At 43.9% G+C, this 20,690-nt stretch overlaps 1 pseudogene; it reads right to left on the bottom strand.

The window, feature by feature from the left end:
• Window positions 1–2,877: 2,877 nt before the first annotated feature.
• LOC116561321 lies at window positions 2,878–3,260 on the bottom strand (annotated as a pseudogene).
• Between the last annotated feature and the right edge of the window lie 17,430 nt (window positions 3,261–20,690).

The following is a 20,690-nucleotide window of genomic DNA, read 5'->3' as shown; positions in this document are numbered from 1 at the left end:
CTGGGAAGGGACTAATCCAAATACCGTTAAACACATAGCCAGGGCATCTGCAGCAGAATGGTCAGTAAGGCAAGTAATTTCTTTCAGTTTGCTCTGCAATTTGCCAAAGCCAAGTGTCCTCCTATTTCCATATAGCTTCCAGCCTCCCTGTTTCAAAAAATTTCTATATTTATTTATACTAAGGTGTAAATGATTGCTGTCCCACTCAGCAAACATTTTCTGAGCATCTCCCTGGTTATTTTTCATGAGGTCCATTTCCCGCCCTTCTCTGTCCAGCCCCGTGCTCAGGAGGCTGCCCCAGGGGCTGCTCCTTGCCCTTCGGCAACCAATTGGTTCATGATGGGCTTGAAAAAATTAAGAACAACTGTATTGCAGAATAATGTGCATATGCTAAAGTGCACAGGTGTTTGTGTGAATGTCTATGTTTATAAACTGCTCAGACCAAGACAGAATATTTGCAATGTCCGTTAGGCTCCCCTTGCCCTTTCTGGGCAGCACCACCCACCCCGCACTGGAGATCCTAGTGTTTTGCCTTCTGTTACCACAGGTTCATTTTGCATATTCTTGAACTTTGTATACACTGAATCACACAGGATGTTCTCTTTTGTGCCTGGTTTTGTTTGCTCCTCATTGTGCCTGTGAAATTATTCATTTTATTACATATGTTATTTGTTTGCTCATTTTTGCTGCCAAGGAGAGCTCCATTGTGTGGCATTTATGTATCCACTCCACAGTCCACGGCTCTTTGGCCAGTAAGAATCTACAAGGCTGCAAGAGCACTTTTGTACATGTTTCCGTGGGCACATGTGTGTTGCCTTCTCTTGGATGGAGGGACAATTGGGACATGGACACTTCTGAATGCAGTGGTCCCAGGGACAGATGACCCTGGATAGAAACTTCATCTCCCAGGAACAGGTGTGGAAGGTGGTGAGATTTGAGGCCTGACCAGGAGGTCTGCCTGGGCATCTGTATTTCCAGCAGTTCAGGTTTGGGTTCTAGTGCCTCAAACCTAAGCAACTATGCCTTGGTCATGAGCTGGGTTACAGCAAAAAATTAAGGTAAATTTTAACAAAATCGAGGAGCATTGCTTGCAGTCAACTAAGATGTCTTTCTTCACATTGTTAACTAATGAGGTCAGGTATGGCCATTAGGAAAGTGAATGTGTTTGTAGGCAGAAGGATCAGGGCAGCAGATGGAGTTTTAGTGGGTTCACACGTGATGGCCCAGGGGTGGTGAGGCCCATGGTGTGGGAAGGATTACGCAGGAAGTCAGGGCACCATCTCTCCTTGGTATTCCAATGCCAAGCCTCAGTTCCACACACAGAATAACTGTAAATGGGGAAATCGATTTCTCTGCATCTCTGTCACGTACGCAGATCACTTGGGACCAGGAGTTCAAGGCTGCACTGTGCTATGATTGTATCACTGCACTCCAGCCTGGGCAACAGATTGAGACTCTGGATCTAAAATAAAAATTAACAAAACTCAATGTTGTATTATTTCATGCCTACGATATTTAATGGGGCCCCCATACATTGATTCTTAACCTTTTGTTGCTCAACATCCCTGAAATGTCTAATGAGAGTGATAGCCCTTCTCTCCGAAAAGGCTCGTATAACCCATGACATTGTGCTCACACTCTGGGGGTCCCAGGTGCCCCAGGCTGGGAAGCCTGCTCTGAGGGGAGGCATGGTCCCTGCAGGCGGCAGCCGACCCCTCCGAGCTTCCTGCTGTTAATAAGCTGGGCACTCCCGACATGTGTTTTGGTTGTGGCTGTTGCTAAGCTTGGGTGTTTATTTTCCTTCCAAATATAGGAACAAAGGTGATGTTCTTTTCCCTGACTTTCATCTGTTTTTCTGTCCAAAGAAAGTGGCCAGAGAAGCCTGTGTTTGGGGCTGATTCCAGGCTTTTCCCAACTGGGCAAGAGGGCAGAGCAGACTCCACTTTGTGTGTGTCAACAGCAGCACATCCAAGATGCCAGCCCCAGGATCTCCATGCAAAAAACTGTCCTGATCTTCCAGAAAAGTTTTAATAACATTTTAACTCTGTAATAAGTAAATACTGTGTTATTATTAATGATTTTTATGTAAATATTATGCATAAGGCAAAAATCTTCTTGGACCACCAACCACCTCCATCCTGCCCTCTCCTGCCCTGTCCTCAGCTGGCTCTGAATCCTCCCGTGCCTTGTTCCATACAGTGATAGACACTCAGTGCCTTGTCCCATACAGTGATAGTCACAAGTGGGATTCTGCGCTGTGGCTGGTTTGCTATCATATTCCACGGAATGCTCGCAGATTGCTTTCTCATCCAACAGCATGTAGCTCTTCCCGTCCCAGGGCACGGGGGCTGCCCCGCTGTTGTCAGTGCGTGGAGTCCCCGTCACGTGTACAGCGCATCACAGCGAACATCTCCCTCCTGCTGCCCTCGTGCTGTTTCCAGTTGGACCTTGGCATCCACAGCACCGTCCTGAGCATGCGCGAGCCCATCCTGTCTCTGTGGGTGCTTCGCTGGGCGTAATACCAAGAAGTGGAATTGCTGGATTTTAGGGTATGTATATTTTATTTATTTAGTTAGTTAGTTAGTTATTTCATTTTTGTTTCATAACCATAAAGTCTGCAGTCCAGCTAAATGTGGAGGGGAACAAGGGAACTATCGAAGAAGCCGAAGAACTGCAGCGAGAGCACAAAGATGGTAGGGCACACTGCGAGCAACGGGGTGGAGGGGGGCACTCCTGAGCTAAGGAAGGAGTGGGCTGGTGGTGAAGAGAAAACACAAGTCAAATCTTAGCGCTGTCCACAGTCGGCAGTGGTGATCTGCTGCTGGTCTTGCCGTTCCTGGGCCCAGGGGCTCCGTGGCTTCCACCCTGTCCATGCACCTAGCCAAAGATCATGTGCTTGCCACCCAGACACTCAGCCTTGGCTGAAATACTGGGACCCGTTTGTGTTGGGTCCAGCATTTGCCATGGACAAGACGCCAGGACCCGGGTGATTCAGGATGAAGTCCTTGTCATCAAATGTCTCCCCGCAGACGGACTTGCCGCCAGTGTCATTATGGCATGTGAAGTTGCCACCCCAGCAACAAGCCCTGGAATAGCTCTGTGGAAGCAGAAACCCTCATACCCAAATTCTTTCTCTTCAGGGTTCAGAGCACGAAAGTTTTCTGCTGTCTTTGGAAACTTGTCTGCAAACACCTAGAAGGAGACCAGCCCAAGGACTCACCACCAATGGCAATGTCAAAGAACATGGTGGGGTTGACCATGGTAGATGGCAGGAGGCTCTGGGCGGCAGCAGCATCTGCAAAGCTGTGTGTTTTTAAATCCCAATGGATCCCGCCTTGCTTCTTATTCCTCCCATGTATGCAGCCCCCTTTTCTGTGGAACCACCGCCATGCTGACTGTGAAGCTGGGCTGGACAGTCTCTCTACGGTACCCTCCTTCCCCTTTCTATGACATCAGCATCGCACTAATGGTAACGTAATAGCTGCCATTTATGCCTTCCTTCAAAATATATTCAGAAACTTACCTTTTCAAAGAACAGAAAAATAGAAAATGAATGGAAATGGCAGGTGAGAAACGTCCTTGAGGAAACCCCTGGTGTGTGTTTGGTCCTCTCAGTCCACAGTTTTTGCGCAGAATGAGCGGGAAGGAGGTTGGTGACATCTGTGTGGTCGCTGCGGCTCTGCACCTGGCTGGCTTTGCTTGTCGCTCCTCGTGAGTGAGCCTTGCTGTCTTCCCCTCCAGTCTGGAGCTCCAGTTTCTGCTCTCTCTGGTGTCTCCCTTTGGCTTATGGAAATGGTCCTCGTTTGACCCTACAGTGGGTGACCCTGACCAGAAACGCCCGGTAGCTGCTCAGCCCTGCCTCCTCCCTGGCATGGCTGTGGTCTGAGAGGCCCCAGTAGAGTGCAGTGACCTGGCACCAGGGCCCCGCTTCAGCGCACAGGATGGGGAGTGGCTCTCAGGGCCAATCCTACCTTCCCCCAGAATGTAGTGGTGCAGTCTCGGCTCACTGCAACCTCTGCCACCCAGGTTCAAGCAATTCTCCTGCCTCAGCCTCCTGAGTAGCTGAGATTACAGGTGCCTGCCACCGTGCCTGGCTAATTTTTGTAGTTTTAGTAGAGACAGAATTTTGCCATCTTAGCCAGGCTGGTCTTGAACTCCTGACCTCATGATTCACCTGCCGTGGCCTCCCAAAGTGCCGGGATGACAGGCATGAGCCACTGTGCCCAGCTGACCCTGCTGTCTTAGCAGGGCAGGCCGAGTTCTGACTGCAGCACTGGGACCAGAATAAAAAGGACTTGTTTGGAAAGGGTGAAGTTTTGGCATTTTGGGGGATTTATGTTAGAGCACGTGTTTCAAGTGATGACACTTTCTGAATTAGCAGCATATTCATTAAGCGACATACCTGGATTCAATAGCCAAAATTCAGAGAAAGGGAAGTTTGGTAAAAATCATTTTAATATAGCGTGAATCTTCTCTCCCTTATTATTATATGACACTTGGAATTGGCTGAGAGACAGGCATTTCCTACCTTTCACCTCATAATTAAAGACAACCCGAAATGACAAAACCCAGGGATCATGTGCATAGATGAAACTTGCTTAGAGGAGTGAAAAAACTAAAAAACTCGCTAATTGTGTTCACTATTGACGTTGTAGTGCAATAATTTTTACAGAGTAAGAAATGTCTTCCTGAACTCCTCTGCTTTTTCCTCTTAAATTTGCAATCTCTGACGCTCCCGCAGGACATGGAATCCGATGGGTTGGTCTATAAATATTGACAAAATAGAAAGAAGAAAAACAGAAGAAACAAGCTTATCACTTCATCGTATGTGTGAACTTAAAACTCAGTCATATAATGTTTCTCTTTACCTACATAAGATGGAAAGAAAGAATTCAATAAGGCCTTGTAAAACTTCATAGGCACTGCTTGTAATGTCTCAGGCGAGTCCTCGAGAATGAGCTGGAGTTGTTTGCAATACTCACCTCATACCTGGCACCTTTAACACACACACACACACACACACACACACACACGCACACATACACACACACACACACACACACACACACACACACACACACATACACACACACACAGAATTGTCAGGCCTCAACCGGAATCTCAATATTGGGTTACATGGAGCCCAGCTTTTGAAGTTGCTCAGAAAACTGCTTACAGCATTTGCCTTAGTGAATGGCACTCGGGATATGAAACAGAGATGGAAAGGAAATTGAAATTTTTCCTATGATCTTTTGTTACCTTTTGAATTTTGTACCTTTTAATTTTAATTAAAACCACATGCATGTATTACCAATATAGGATATTAATTGATTAGTGATCTTTCAATATCAGCTCAGAATGCTCTGCAGTTACTTCTGTGTAATTACATAGACATAATTGTGAAGAATTCTTTTTAAAAAAGTACTACTGACTGAGTCTACGTTGACCCAATGGGGAAAGGACAGTGTTTTTAACACATGGGGCTGGAACACATAGATATTCATGTAGAAAAACACAGGCCTCAGCCTCCTCTCACACCACCTGCAAAAGGAATTCAAGATGCGTCATAGGCCCCCATAGAAGAACCAGAACCAGAAGGCTTCTAGAGAAAAGAAGAAACTGTCTTTGCAACTAGGGTGGACACAGATTTCTTAGACATGGTGCAAAAACACTGGCTGGACACGGTGGCTCAGGCCTGTAATCCCAGCACTTTAGGAGGTAGAGCTGGGAAGACTGCTTGAGCCGGAAGTTTGAGACTAGCCTGGGCAACAGAGACAGACTTCGTTTCTACAAAAAATAAAAAGGTAGTTGGATGCAGTGGTACATGCCCATAGTCCTAGCTATTTGGGAGCCCGAGGCAGGAGGATCACTTGAGCCCAGGAAGTTAAGGTCGCAGTGAGCAGGGATTGTACCACTGCACTCAAGCCTGGAAAACAGGGTGCAATCTGTCAAAAACCAAACCCCAAAAACCACTATTGGTAAAACAAACAATTGATAAATTGGAGTTCATCAAATTTTGAAATGTTCTGCTTACAAAATAACAATCCAACAAAATTGAATAGTTAAGCTACACATTGGGGAAATATTTGCAGAAAATATATCTGAAGAGGCCTATTTAGAGAACTCCGGAAAATTAACAATACAAAGATGAACAACCCAAATAAGAAGTGGACAAGAGACCTGAACAGCCACTTCACAAAAGAAGATACACAAATGACCAGTAAACGCATGAAAGGTACTCATGTTAGTGGTCATTGCTGGTCAAGACAGGTTCAACATTAAAACTCTGTCAAGATAATTCACCACATCAGCAGACTAAAGAAGAAAAACTGTACGATCAGCTTGTTGTTTACGTATATATTGAAACAAGCAATGGAAAATAGCAAGCATTGGTGCAGATGTGGAGAAATGGGAGCCCTCACACACTGCTGGTGCTGGTGGCAATGTAAAATGGTGCAGCTGCTGTGAAAAACAGTTTGGCAGCTCTTTAAAAAGTTAAACGTAGAGTTGCCATATGACCCAGCAACTCCACTCCTCAATATCTACTCAAAAGGACTGAACACATGTCTTCACACAAAAATCTCTACAGGAATACTCTCAATAGCATAATTCATGACAGCCAAGAGTGAAAATAACCCAATGTCCATCAATTGATGAATAGACAACAAAATGTAACATATCCATACAATGGCATAGTATTCAGCCAGAAAAAGGAGTGAAACGCTGATATGTGCTGCAAGAGGAATCAAGCTTGAAAACATCATGCTTGGTGGAAGGAGTCAGACACGTCCAGACTAGGCAAATGCATAGAGAAATAGGTCTGTGGTTGCCAGGGGCTGGGAGGAGTGGGAGACGGAGAGTGACTGCTAGTGGCTCTGGGATTTCCTTTCGGAGTGATGAAAATGTTTTGGGTTAGAGGCTGGGCACAACGGTTCACACCTGTAATATCCTAGCATTTTGGGAGGCCGAGGAGGGTGAATTACTTGAGGTCAGGAGTTTGCAACTAGCCTGGCCAACATGGTGAAACCCCATCTCTACTAAAAATACAAAATTTAGCCAGACACGATGGTACATGCCTGTAATTTCAGCTACTAAGGTGGCTGAGTCAGGAGAATTGTTTGAACCTCAAAGGCAGAGGTTGCAGTGACCCTGGGTGACTGGTGTGCAGTGAGATCTGCACTCAAAATACTCAATCTCAAAAAAGAAGAAAAAAGAAAATGTTTTGGATTAGATAGTGATAACGATTGAATGACCTTGAGAATAAACTAAACAACACCAAATTTTTTTAGTTGTGTTTTATCACACAAATGACTTTTATTCACAATGACTTTTATCATTTGTGAATTATATCTTAATTTTTAAATAACCTTATAGCTAACACTATAGTAAAAGATTGAATGCTTTCTGCCTAAGATTGAGAACAAGACAAGGATGCCCCTTCCTCACCACCCCTATTTAACATCATCCTGGAGGTTCTAACCAGTGCAATAGGCAAGATAAAGAAAGCATACAGATTGCAAGGGAAGAAATAAAACATTCTCTTTTTGCAATGACATGATTTTTTAATGTAGAAAACTCAAAGAGCTACTAGAACTAAGAAGTGAATTCAGAAAACTCACTAAGTATAATGTCAATATACAAATATCAATGATTTTTCTATATATTAGCCATGAATAATTAGAAATTGAAAAATTTTAAATATCATTTACAATTGCACAAAAACCCATTAAATTCTGACTATAAAGAAAGTGAAAAGATAACTCACAGAATGGGAGAAATATTTGCAAATCATATATCTAATAAGGGATTAATATCCAGGATATATAAAGAACTCCTACAACTCAACAACAATGACCAAAAAGCTAATTCAAAAGTGGGCAAAGCACTTGAAGAGAGACTTCTCCAAAGAAGATATGCAAATATCCAATAAACACATGAAAGGATGCTCGAAATTACTAATCAATAGGGAAATGCAAATCAATTCCACAATGACATAGCAGTTCATACCCATTAGGATGGCATTTTCAACAAAAAGGGAAATAACAATGTTGGTGAATATGCGGAGAAATTGGAGCCCATTGTGCATTGTTGATGGGAGTGTAAAATGGTGCAGCCACTGCAAAAAAAGGATAACATCTTAGTGCTTCTTTAAAAAGCTAAACAGAATTGGAATATGATTCAGCAATTTCACTTTCAGGTATATATCCAAAAGAAAGCAGAGACTCCAACACTTGTTCATTGTAGCATTATTCACAATAGTCAGAAGGTAAAAACAACTCGAATATCCATCCATAGATGAATGGATAAATAAAATGTGGCATTTCCAAACAAAGGAATACTTTTCAGCCTTAAAAAGGAATGAAACTTTGATACATGCTAAAACATGATTGAACTTCGGGGACATAATACTAAATAAATTAAGCCTATCACAAAAGGACAAATATTGTATGATTCCACTTACATGCGGTACCTAGAGAAGTCAAATTCATAGAGACAGAATCGAATAGAGGTTCCAGGGGCTGAGGTGGAGGCAGAAGTAGGCACCATTGCTTAATGGGTACAGAGTTTCTGTTTGGAATGATGAAAAAGTCCTGGCAGTGGGTGGCGGTGGTGATTGCACAGCACTGGGAATGGAATTCCATGTGAATGCCACTGAACTGCATGGATGTATGTGTCCCAGCCGGGGAATGGATGAATAAGTTGGTGTGTTTGTAAAATAGACACTACCCAGCAGTAAACAGGAACGAACTACTGATACCTCCAACACCACGAATGAACCTCAAATGCATTGTGCTAAGGGAGAAGCCAGGTTCAAATATATAATTCCATTATCTGTCATTCTGGAAAAGGCAAAAATATAGGAGCAGATCAGGATGACCAGGAGGTGTGATTGTGGGGAGGAAGTCTATGAAGAGGACACATGGGAATTTTGGGTGCGATGGGCTTGTCATACATCCTGAGGGTGGTAGTAGTTACATAGCTGTATGGATTTGTCAAAATGTACAGAAATATACATTAAAAAGGATGAACTTTACTGTATGTAAGAGATGTCTAAAAGACTGGTAGGAGTGCAAAGTGGTTCAGTCATTGTGGAAAACTCGTCGGCAGCTTTTGAATAGTGAAGTGTACATTTATCCTATTACCCAGCAGTTCCACTTCTCCCAGTGTTTTACCCAAGAGAAACGAAACATTTGTTGACAAAAAGACTTGCACAAGAATAGTCATAGCAGCCTTATTCATAGCAAGCAAAACCTGAAACAGCCCTAACTACTGTTCACTAACAGAATGGATAAACAGTTGCTGGTGTGTTTATGCAACAGAATACCACTTGGCAAGAAAAAGGAACATGCTGTTGATCTACACAGAATCATGGGTGAGTCTAAAAACATGCTGAGTGGGAAAGCCAGGCATAGGAGCTCCGACTACATGATTCCATTCCTGTGAAGTCAAGAAAGATAGAATGCCCTGTGAGGAAAGACTGCTCTTTCTGTGTCCCCAGCACTTTGCTGTGTCTTTAGGACATTGATCAGTGATGACTTTGGTAGGGGAGGTCGCAGGCAGGAAGGGACAGAAAGGACTTTCTGGAGCTATGGGGAATGTCTACATCTAGATTAGGGTGTTGATTACATGGGTATAGACATTTGTCAAACTCACAAATTGTACTCCTGGAACTGTGCATTTCACTGTATGTAATTTTAAACTCAATGAGAAAAATAATGTTTAGTGACAAAGTTCAGAAAGCGGTTGTCTGGTTGGGGTCAGGGGCTGATGAGGTGATGAACTTTCTGGGACGATGGAAATGTTCTTCATATCTTGTTTGGAGTAGTCAAAGCTCATCAAACGGAACACAGAAGACCTGTGTAACTTACTATATACAAACTCCACCTCAGCACAAAAGAATGTAAAATATAAAATAAATAATGCTGCAAAAAGAGAATAGTAAGACCAGTAGTCATTATATTTAAAAAATAATTTTTAAAATGTTTGATTATGGTAAAAAAACAAACTTTACTATCTTAACCATGCTTAAGTGTGTAGGTCAGTCGTGTTAAGTGTATTCGCGCTGTTACATAACAGATCTCTAGAACTTTTCCGTTATCCCAAACTGAAACTCTACGCCATTAAACAGCAACTTCCACCACCCCCTTCCTGGGCCCTGGCCACCTTGCTTGTATTTTGTCTCTGAATTGGACCACTCTGGGTACCTCATGTAAGTAGAATCACACAGTATTTGTCCTTCTGTGTCTGGCTAATTTCACTTAGCATGATGTCTTTAAGTTTCATCCATTGTGCAGCATGTCTCAGGATTTCCTTCCTTTTGAAGGTTGAATAATATTCCATTGCATGCATGCACCACGCGGTGATCACCCATCCATCCATCGATGGGCATCTAGGCTGCTTCCACCTCTTGACTTCTGTGAATCGCTGTGAACATGGGTGTGCAAATATGGTATCATAGTTTTTAACAATAAAAAACCAGGGCAGCACAGATTGACTGTCTTGTGACGTTTTGCTTCCTTTTCTGCATTGAACTTGTGGCTGACCAGTGATCAGTCAGCGGCCAGCACAGGAACAGAGAATGATACCCATGCCCAGCACTGAATCTGACAGGGACCCTGGGTAAGAAAACGCTCCTGCATTTCCAAAGGCTGGAACATGTGTCTTTGGAGCCAATGTAGAAATACAGCTGGAGGTTATTCAGAGCTGAAAGACAGGAAAGGCAAGACCCTCTGCACTGTCCGGGGAGGAGGCTCTCATGTCCCGTGGTTTCCTCAGGCAACACCGGCTCCTGGCCCACTTTCACTCCCCAGATGATCCTGTCTCTATCAGGAGGTGGGGCAGGAAGCCCTGGGGAGGGCCATGTGCACCCGTGGCTACCAGGGAGCAGGAGACATGACAGTCCCCAGGTGCTGACAACCCAGCACAGGCCCTGCCAAGATGAGTACCCCCAGACTGGCTCTCCTGCTGCCCTCACACCCACCCACCCACCGGGCCATCTTCCCACATCCTGGGCTTGTATGCAGGTTCTCCAGCCACAGCTGGCAGTAGAAGATTGGTGAGACCCTGCGGAAGCCCAGAGGTTTGTCAGCGTCCCTGTGGGTTTGCAAGCACCTGCATTCTATGAAGCTCTGGAAATGAGCTGTGGCCAGTACAGTCCAAGCTTAGGGCTTTCAGGGGCGATGGTAACAGTTATGACATTTTTATCTGCCCTGTGCATGCCCCAGCGCAGGTGCCGCTTCCTGTGTCCCTGAACAATGCCTCACAAGCCCACTGGAGAGCGTGAGGCTCAGCTCAGCTGCGCTTGCAGCTCCTTAACCCAGAGGCTACGAACGTGGCTTCCAGTTTCCCCCACTACTGAGCTAGGATGGGCCTGCACGTCCCTCCAGCCTCAGCCCCAGGATGACCCTTTCTGTCATAGCCCAGGGTGAATCTTTCCCCCACTGCCTTGGGAATAAGAAACTACACTCAGGTGCTTTACATATGTCACACACAAGCTCTGTGAGTTGGTGGCCCGTGGTAGAAACTGCTGCTCTACTGAGCCTTATATTTTTCACTGATACTAAAATGAGTTATGGGATGCTGGGCCCACTCATTACTTCCACTTATCAACTGCATTTGGCCTATTTCACTGTGAGGACGTCTGTTCTATAACCCCTTACATGGGACTTGCTGGCATCCAGTTCAACATAATTCACTGTGCATTTACCAAGAGCCTGCCATGTGCCTGTCCTTCCCCAAATAGCGATCTGCTCAGATGAGTCCCAATAGCCACTCACTGGCTATGAGATGAACCACAGAGCCCTCAGCACGGGTCGTGCAGCCCCAAGACCTTCCAGCCCAGTGTGCCAGCCCAGGGTGAACCTCCGCCAGGTGCCAGCTGCTCTGACTGTGGCCATTCCCCTGGGTTCACTGCCTGCTGCCCACCCCACCCACCTCTGGCCAGCCACACGGCCCCTCCCTGATTCTGAATTCGCTGCACACAGCCATGAGGACTCGGTGTCCTTGTTTCTGTGGTTTCTACTGCTTATAGTGCTTCTCCTCCTCCACCTAAATCCCAACTGATTCTCCAAGACGCAGCTCAAGAGGGACTCCCCCCGCAAAAGCTCCTGGAGCCCCCACCCCAACGTAGTGCGCTGCTCCTTCTGCACACCCAGCACTCAGCTGTGTTTCTATGACACTGATCACTGATGACCTGTGTGGCTGTTTGTGTTCATGCATGTCTCCCTTTGCTTCAAACTGTCAACTTCTTGAGGACAGGAATGATGTCATTATAACTTATGATAATGTAACTCCAGCACCCAGCTCAGAACCTAACTGTGGTAAATATAAAAGTAATAAGAAACATTTAATGTGAGCACTCAATATGGTCAGGCTAAGTGCTTTGCCTATTGAAGGGGTCCTGAATATGTACCCCTAAATATGCCACTTTGGCATAAGGATTATTTTGAGCTGAGGAAACTGAGCATGGGCAGATGCAGGACCAGCTCTCTGCCCTCCCCTTTTCCATGTGAAAGCAGGGCATAAATTCCCCTGTGAAGGTGCCCGCTCTCCACGCCAGGAGGGGAGAGTGACTCTTCTCACTGGAGAGGGAGTGAGCATGAACAAACCCCGCTAAACTCACCCTCACCTTCTGTTAGCCTCCCGCATATGTTCCCAGCCACTTCTCCAGGATTTGCCGTCCATGAAGCTCAAATCCCCTTTTCTTTGTTAAAATGGCAGGTAAGCCCCTGAGTCTAACCATTTCTTTGAGTTTCACTTCTTTTACGTAAATTCTCATGCACATAAAAATTTTTTTTAAACATTTTAAATTATTTAATTCATTTAGTTTTGTAGAGACGGGGTCTTGCTATGTTGCCCAGGCTGGTCTTGAACTCTTTACCTCAAGCAATCCTCCTGCCTCAGCTTCTGAAAGTGCTGGGATTACACTGGTATGAGCCACTGCACGCCCCAGCCACATTAATTTTTTTAATTGTATTCCTTTTTTTCCTGTTAATTTGTCATTTTAAAGTTTAATTTGCAGGGCCCCAGGCACTGAACATAAGAAGATAGATGAAAAGTTCTTCTTCTTAGAAAGTTTTGACAAGGGGCTCACTCCGGAGGTTACAGTCGAGATCTCTCGATGCTGATCATGCTGACAAAAGGAGGAATTCTTACCACTCACCACGTCAGCCCCCCACACTTCTGCTCAGAATCTGGTCAAGCTCCTTATATTTTCCTTTCCAAATTTGACTTAGTAGAAGAATACCTTTGGAAGGGAACATCTTTGGGTGACTCTTGTGAATTTCGTTTTCAGCACTCATCTGTTGGGTCCTTTCCTCCCAGGGACAGCCATTGTTTTCCTCCATCTTTTCTGTCATTTGTCATAGAAAGATGGCCACAGGCCCAGGTCCCAGCAGCCTCTGCTCCACACAGCCTCGCCCACAGGTGAGCTTACAGTTCTCACTGGAACAACATCTGTTTGGACCAATTTTGCTGTGGGTCACCAATGTTTTAAAAATCCAACAAAACTCTCCTCTGTCTCATTTTGTGTCCCAACAGCATGGCATGGATCCAGTGGGAGTGTTCTCTCCCTGGCTCTCTGCTGGCTGGGGTGCAGGTCCCTGGCCTGGGTCTGGAAGTGGCTGTCTGTCAGGCAAGGGCTACACGAGCGGCACGTTCTGTCCAACTGTCTCAGCTCTCAGGGCACTTTGTCTCAATAAGGTCTCTCAGCCCATAAGGGACCCCTGTCGTCTGTCCCTTGTTACCTTATTAACTAGGAAAGTCCCAAATCAGTATCACCTGCATGGTATATGGATTAGCAGGTTTGTGGGACTGGAGGTGGCTCATGTTTGTGGGAGACCAGAGACCTAAGTTTGCACAAACACGTTTGTACTGCCTGTGACAACGAGGGTCTGTGCTTTCATTCTCTCTGGCTATCTTTGGGAGTTGACTCTGGATCATGGAGAATGCAGCTTCTGCACCTTCATGGGGACACCTGGCCATCTATGGTTCAGCCATAAACACATTTATTGGTTTTAAGTCATGTTTACAAAACGTATATCTCTGAAGATATCCTTTGGTTTGGAAAAGCTTTTGCATTTGAAAGAATTTTTAGAGAGCTTCATCCTAAACAAATAACTATTAGGACCTTGGGGAGTCACTTTGGGCTGCTGTAACAAATTATCATAGGTGATGACATAAACCACAAACACTGATTTCTCACCGTTCTGGAAAGCTGCAGGGGGCTGCATGGTCAGGCTGTTGGTGAGGGTGCTCTTCCTGACCCTGACCTCATCTGGTCTTCCCTTGGTGCATGCATGGAGAGAGATACAGAGGCTGAGGGGCACCTTGCGTCTCTTTCCCTTTTTATAAGGACATTAATCCCATCAGGAGGGCCCCACCCTCATGACCTGATCTAACCCTAATTGCCCACCACAGGCCCCACCCCTAAATACCATCACATGGGGATCAGGGTTTCAATACATGAATTTTGGGGAACAGGTTCAGTCCATACTATTCCATCCCTGGCCCCCTAGAATTCTTGTGCTTCTCATATGCAAAGTATGTTCAATCTGAAGATGGCCAAATGAGAGGCAGCTCTGGAAAGCAGCTCCTAGCGAGAGAGATGCAGAAACTGAGTGGTCTCCACAATTCCAAATGAGGTATCAGGTTCATTTTGAGGGTCTGGTTGGATAGTGGGTATAAACCAAATAGGGCAAGTTGAGGCAAGGCGGGGCACTGCCCTACCCAGGAGGTGCATGCAACCTTCCGGAGGACCGGGGGATCTCCCCCTCTGGGACTTCGGTTCACATACAGTGCTCCACCCAAGCCCTCTACAATCACAGAACAGGATATCTTCACTGGGCTGAAAAGCCTCAGCAAGCTGCCTGAACAGGCAAAACAGCAACTTCTGCCAGCGCTGGGGCCGTCAGCATAGATCTCGGTGGAAGCACTGGCTGATGCTAAAGCCAGAAAGTCTGCTGAACGGATCTTCCCACCCCACAGAGGGAAGGGGAACTGAAAACAGGGAAACAGCCCATACGGCAGGACGGGTCCCCCCCTCCCCTCGACAAAGCCCAGCAGACTGAAAAAAACTCTCACGCCAGAGTTTCGCACGTACAGAGTGACCAGAAATGATCCAGCTCCATGAGGGCAGGGGCAGCTACCATTGCAGATGCTGGCCTAACTTTCCTGAGCAATTAAAAGACGCAGCAGCTCCACTGAACCTGTGGCAGCCCAGCAGTACCTCTACAGACAGACAAAGGAAAGGCCGCCTCCCCAAGCAGCTACCTGAGATCAAAACTATATAAATCCAATGAGATGGGGAAAAAACGGTGCAAGAATGAAACCATCAAAAACCAGAATGCCTCTTCCCCATCAGGAGATCACAGCTCCTCACCAGCAAGGGAACAAAGCTGGATGGAGAACGACTTTGACGTATTGACAGAAGCAGGCTTCAGAAGGTGGAAAATAACAAACTTCTCTGAGTTAAAGGAACATGTTGTAACACAATGCAAAGAAACTAAAAACCTTGAAAAAATGTTGGATGAAATGCTAACTAGAATAACCAGCTTAGAGAAGAACATAAATGACTTGATGGAGCTGAAAACACAGCACAAGAACTTTGTGAAGCATACACAAGTTTCAATAGCTGAAGATCAAGCAGAAGAAAGGATATGAGAGATCGAAAATCAACTCAATGAAACAAAATGAGAAGGCAAGAAAAGAGAACAAAGAGTGAAAAGAAATGAGCAAAGCCTTCAAGAAATATGGGATTATGTAAAAAAACCTAATCTACACTCGAACGGTGTACTGGGAGATGGCAGTGAGACTGAATCCAAGCTGGAAAATGCTCTTCAGGATATTATCCAAGAGAACTTCTCCAAGCTTGCAAGGCAGGCCAACATTCAAATACAGGAAATACAGAGAACACCACAACAATACTCCTTTAGAAGAGCAACCCCAAGGCACGTAATCATCAGGTTCACCGGGGCTGAAATGAAGGACAAAGTACTAAGGGCAGACAGAGAGAAAGGTCAGGTCACTCACAAGGGAAGCACATCAGACTCACAGCAGATCTCTTGGCAGAAACCCTACAAGCCAGAAGAGAGTGGGGGCCAATATTCAACATCCTTAAAGAAAAGGACTTTCAACCCAGAATTTCACATGCAGCCAAACTAAGTTTCATAAGTGATGGAGAAATAAAATCCTTTACAGACAAGCAATTGCTGAGAGATTTTGTCACTACCAGACCCGCCCTACAAGAGCTCCCGAGGGAAGCACTAAACACAGAAAGGAAAAAGCAGTACCAGCCACTGCAAAAAAGAACCAAAAACGCAATGAAGATATTACGCCAACCAAAGGGCAAAATAACCAACCAGTAATAAATGGCAGGATCACATTCACACATAACAATATTAACGTTAAATGTAAATGGGCTAAATGCCCCAATCAAAAGGCACAGACTGGCAAATTGGATAAAAAGCCAAGAACCATCAGAGTGCTGTATTCAGGAGAACCATCTCATGTGCAAAGACACACATAGACTCAAAATAAAGGGATGGAAGAAGATTTACCAAGCAAATGTAGAGAAAAAAAAAAAAAAAAGTAGGGATGGCAATCCTAGTCTCTGATAAAATGGACTTTAAACCAACAAAGATCAAAAGAGACAAAGAAGGGCATTACATAATGGTAAAGAATCAATACAACAAGAAGAACTAACTATCCTAAATATATATGCACCCAATACAGTAGCACCCAGATACAAAAAGCAAGTCCTTAACAACTACAAAGAGACTTAGACTCCCGCACAATAATAGTGGGAGACTTTAATACTCCACTGTCAATATTAGACAGATCAACGAAACGGAAAATCAAGAAGGAAATCCAGGACTTGAATGCAGATCTGGACCAAGTGGACCTAATAGATATTTACAGAACTCTGAACCCCAAATCCACAGAATATATATTCTTTTCAGCACCACATTGCACTTACTCTAAAATAGACCACATAATTGGAAGTAAATCACTACTCAGCAAATGTAAAAGAATGGATATTATAATAAACAGTCTCTCAGACCACAGTGCAATCAAATTAGAATGCAGGATTAAGAAACAAACACAACTTCATGGAAAATGAACAACTGGCTCCTGAATGTCGACTGGATAAACAACAAAATGAAGGCAGAAGTAAAGATGCTCTTTGCAACCAACGAGAATGAAGACACAACATACCAGAATCTCTGGGACACATTTAAAGCAATGTCTAGAGGGAAATTCATAGCAATAAATGCCCACATGAGGAGCAAGGAAAGGTCTAAAATCGACACCCTATCATCAAAATTGAAAGAGTTAGAGACGCAAGATAAAAAAACTCAAAAGCTAGCTGAAGACAAGAAATAACTAAGATCAGAGCAGAACTGAAGGAGACAGAGACAGAAAAAACCCTTCAAAAAGTCAACAAATCCAGCAGCTCGTTTTTTTAAAAGATCAACAAAATAGATAGACCGCTAGATGACTAATAAAAAAGCAAAGAGAGAAGAATCAGATAGATGCAATAAAAAAAGATAAAGGGGACATCACCACCGATTCCACAGAAATACAAACTACCATCAGAGACTACTACAAACAACTCATGCACACAAACCAGTAAATCTGGAAGAAATGGATAATCCTGGAGACTTGCACTCTGCCAAGACTAAACCAGGAAGAAGTTGAAACCCTGAATAGACCAATAACAAGGGCTGAAGTTGAGACAGCAATTAATAGCCTACCAACCAAAAAACGCCCAGGTCCAGATGGGTTTACAGCCAAATTCTACCAGATGTACAAAGAGGAGCTGGTACCACTCCTTCTGAAACGATTCCAAACAATACAAAAAGAGGGAATCCTTCCCAACTCATTTTATGAGACCAACATCATCCTAATACCAAAACTGGGCAGAGACAAAACTAAAAAAGAAAACTTCAGGCCAATATCCATGATGAACATCGATGCAAAAATCTTCAATAAAATACTGGCAAACAGAATGCAACAGCAAATCAAAAAGCTTATTCTTCATGATCAAGTAGGCTTCATCCCGGGGATACAAGGCTGGTTCAACATACACAAGCTGATAAACATAATCCATCACATAAACAAAACCAAAGACAAAAAGCACATGATTACCCCAATAGATGCAGAGAAGGCCTTTGACAAAATTCAACAGCCCTTTATGCTAAAAACCCTCAATAAACTAGGTATTGATGGAACATATCACAAAACAATAAAAGCTATTTATGACAAACTCACAGGCAATATCATACTGAATGGGCAAAAACTGGAAGCATTCCCTTTGAAATCTGGCACAAGACAAGGATGCCCTCTCTCACCACTCCTATTCAATATACTATTGGAAGTTCTAGCCAGAGCAATCAGGCAAGAAAAAGAAATAAAGGGTATTCAGTTAAGAAAAGAGGAAGCCAAATTGTCTCTATTTGCAGATGACATGACTGCATATTTAGAAGACCCCATCGTCTCAGCCCAAAATCTCCTGTAACTGATAAGCAAATTCAGCAAAATCTCAGGATACAAAATAAGTGTGCAGAAATCACAAGCATTCCTATACACCAATAACAGACAAACAGAGAGCCAAATCAAAAGTGAACACCCATTTACAATTGCTATAAAGAGAATAAAATACCTAGGAATACAACTAACAAAGGATGTAAAGGACCTCTTCAAGGAGAACTATGAACCACAGCTCAAGGAAATAAGAGAGGACACAAACAGATGGGAAAACATTCCATGCTCATGGTTGGGAAGAATCAACATCATGAAAATGGCTGTATTGCCCAAAGTAATGTATAAATTCAACGATATCCCCATCAAGCTTCAATGACCTTCTTCCCAGAACTGGAAAAAACCAATTCAGACTTCACATGGAACCAAAAGAGAGCCCACATAGCCAAAATAATCCTAAGCAAAAAGAACAAAGCTGGAGGCATCATGCTGCCTGACTTCAAACTACACAACAAGGCTGCAGTAATCAAAACAGCATGGTACTGGTACCAAAACAGAGACATAGACCAATGGAACAGAACAGAGGCCTCAGAAGAAACACCCCACCCCTACAATCATCTGATCTTTGACAAACCTGAGGAAAAACAAGCAATGGGGAAAGGATTCCCTGTTTAATAAATGGTGTTGGGAAAACTGGCTAGAAATGTGCAGAAAGCAGAAACTGGACCCCTTCCTGGCACCTTATGCTAAAATTAACTCCAGATGGATCAGAGATCTAAACATAAGACCTAACACCATGAAAATGCTAGAAGAAAACCTAAGCAAAACCATTCAGGACATAGGGATAGGCAAGGACTTCATGGCTAAAACACTAAAAGCAATGGCAACAAAAGCCAAAATAGGCAAATGGGATCTAATTAAACTCCAGAGCTTCTGTACAGCAAAGGAAAAAATCATTAGAGTGAACTAGCAACCAACAGAATGGGAAAAAATGTTTGCAATCTACCCATCTGACAAAGGACTAATATCCAAAATCTACAAAGAACTAAAACAGATTTACAAGAAAACAAACAAACCAATCCATCCAAAAGTGGGCAAAGGACATGAGCAGACACTTTTCAAAAGAAGACATATATGAGGCCAACAAACATATGAAAAAATGCTCATCATCACTGGTCATTAGATAAATGCAAATCAAAATCACATTGAGATACCATCTCATGCCAGTTAGAATGGCGATCATTAAAAAATCTGGAGACAACAGATAATGGAGAGAATGTGGAGAAATAGGAACACTTTTACACTGTTGGTGGGAGTTTAAGTTAGTTCAACCATTGTGGAAAACAGTGTGGTGATTCCTCAAGGATCTAGAAACAGAAATATCATTTTACCCAGCAATCCCATTACTGGGTATGTATCCAAAGGATTATAAATCGTTCTATTATAAAGACAAATGCACATGTATGTTTATTGTGGCACTGTTTATGACAGCAAAGACCTGGAACCAACCCAAATGCCCATCAATGATAGACTGGACCAGGAAAATGTGGCACATATACACCATGGGATACTATGCAGCCATAAAAAATGATGAGTTCGTGCCCTTTGTAGGGACTTGGATGAATCTGGAAACCATATTTCTCAGCGAACTGACACAAGCAAAGAAAATCAGACACCACATATTCTTACTCATATGTAGGTGTTGAACAATGAGAACACATGGACACAGGGATGGGAGCATCACCCAGTGGGGTCTGTTGTGGGGGGAATAGGGGAGGGACAGCAGGGGTTAGGGAGGTTGGGGAGGGATAACATGGGGAGAAATGCCAGATATACATGATGGGGGAATGGGAGGATGGAGGCAGCAAACCACATTGCCATGTATGTACTATGCAACAATCCTGCATGATCTGCCCATGTACCCCAGAACTTAAAGTACAATTAAAAAAAAAAAAGAAATTAAAGGAATGAAAGAATCATTACTCCATAGACAGATCAGGGCATTCCCAAAAGTAAGAGGAGGAACACACCCACCTTAGGTACAGCGCTTGTTTATGTGCAAGATAACAAAGTGAAAAGCCATGGGCAGATGTGCTCCACTACTAGGGCTGTAATAAAGGATGGCTAATCTTTGTGTAACTACCCTCTTATGCAACAATCTATATTATCCTTAAAGAGAAACTTAAACTTAAGAATGCTTTTGTTCTTAA

The sequence above is a fragment of the Sapajus apella genome, unplaced genomic scaffold (assembly GCF_009761245.1).
Source record: "Sapajus apella isolate SASKATOON/1434 unplaced genomic scaffold, GSC_monkey_1.0 scaffold29, whole genome shotgun sequence".
In the NCBI taxonomy this organism is placed as follows: Eukaryota; Metazoa; Chordata; class Mammalia; order Primates; family Cebidae; genus Sapajus; species Sapajus apella.
This window is presented reverse-complemented; position numbering and strand designations above follow the sequence as displayed.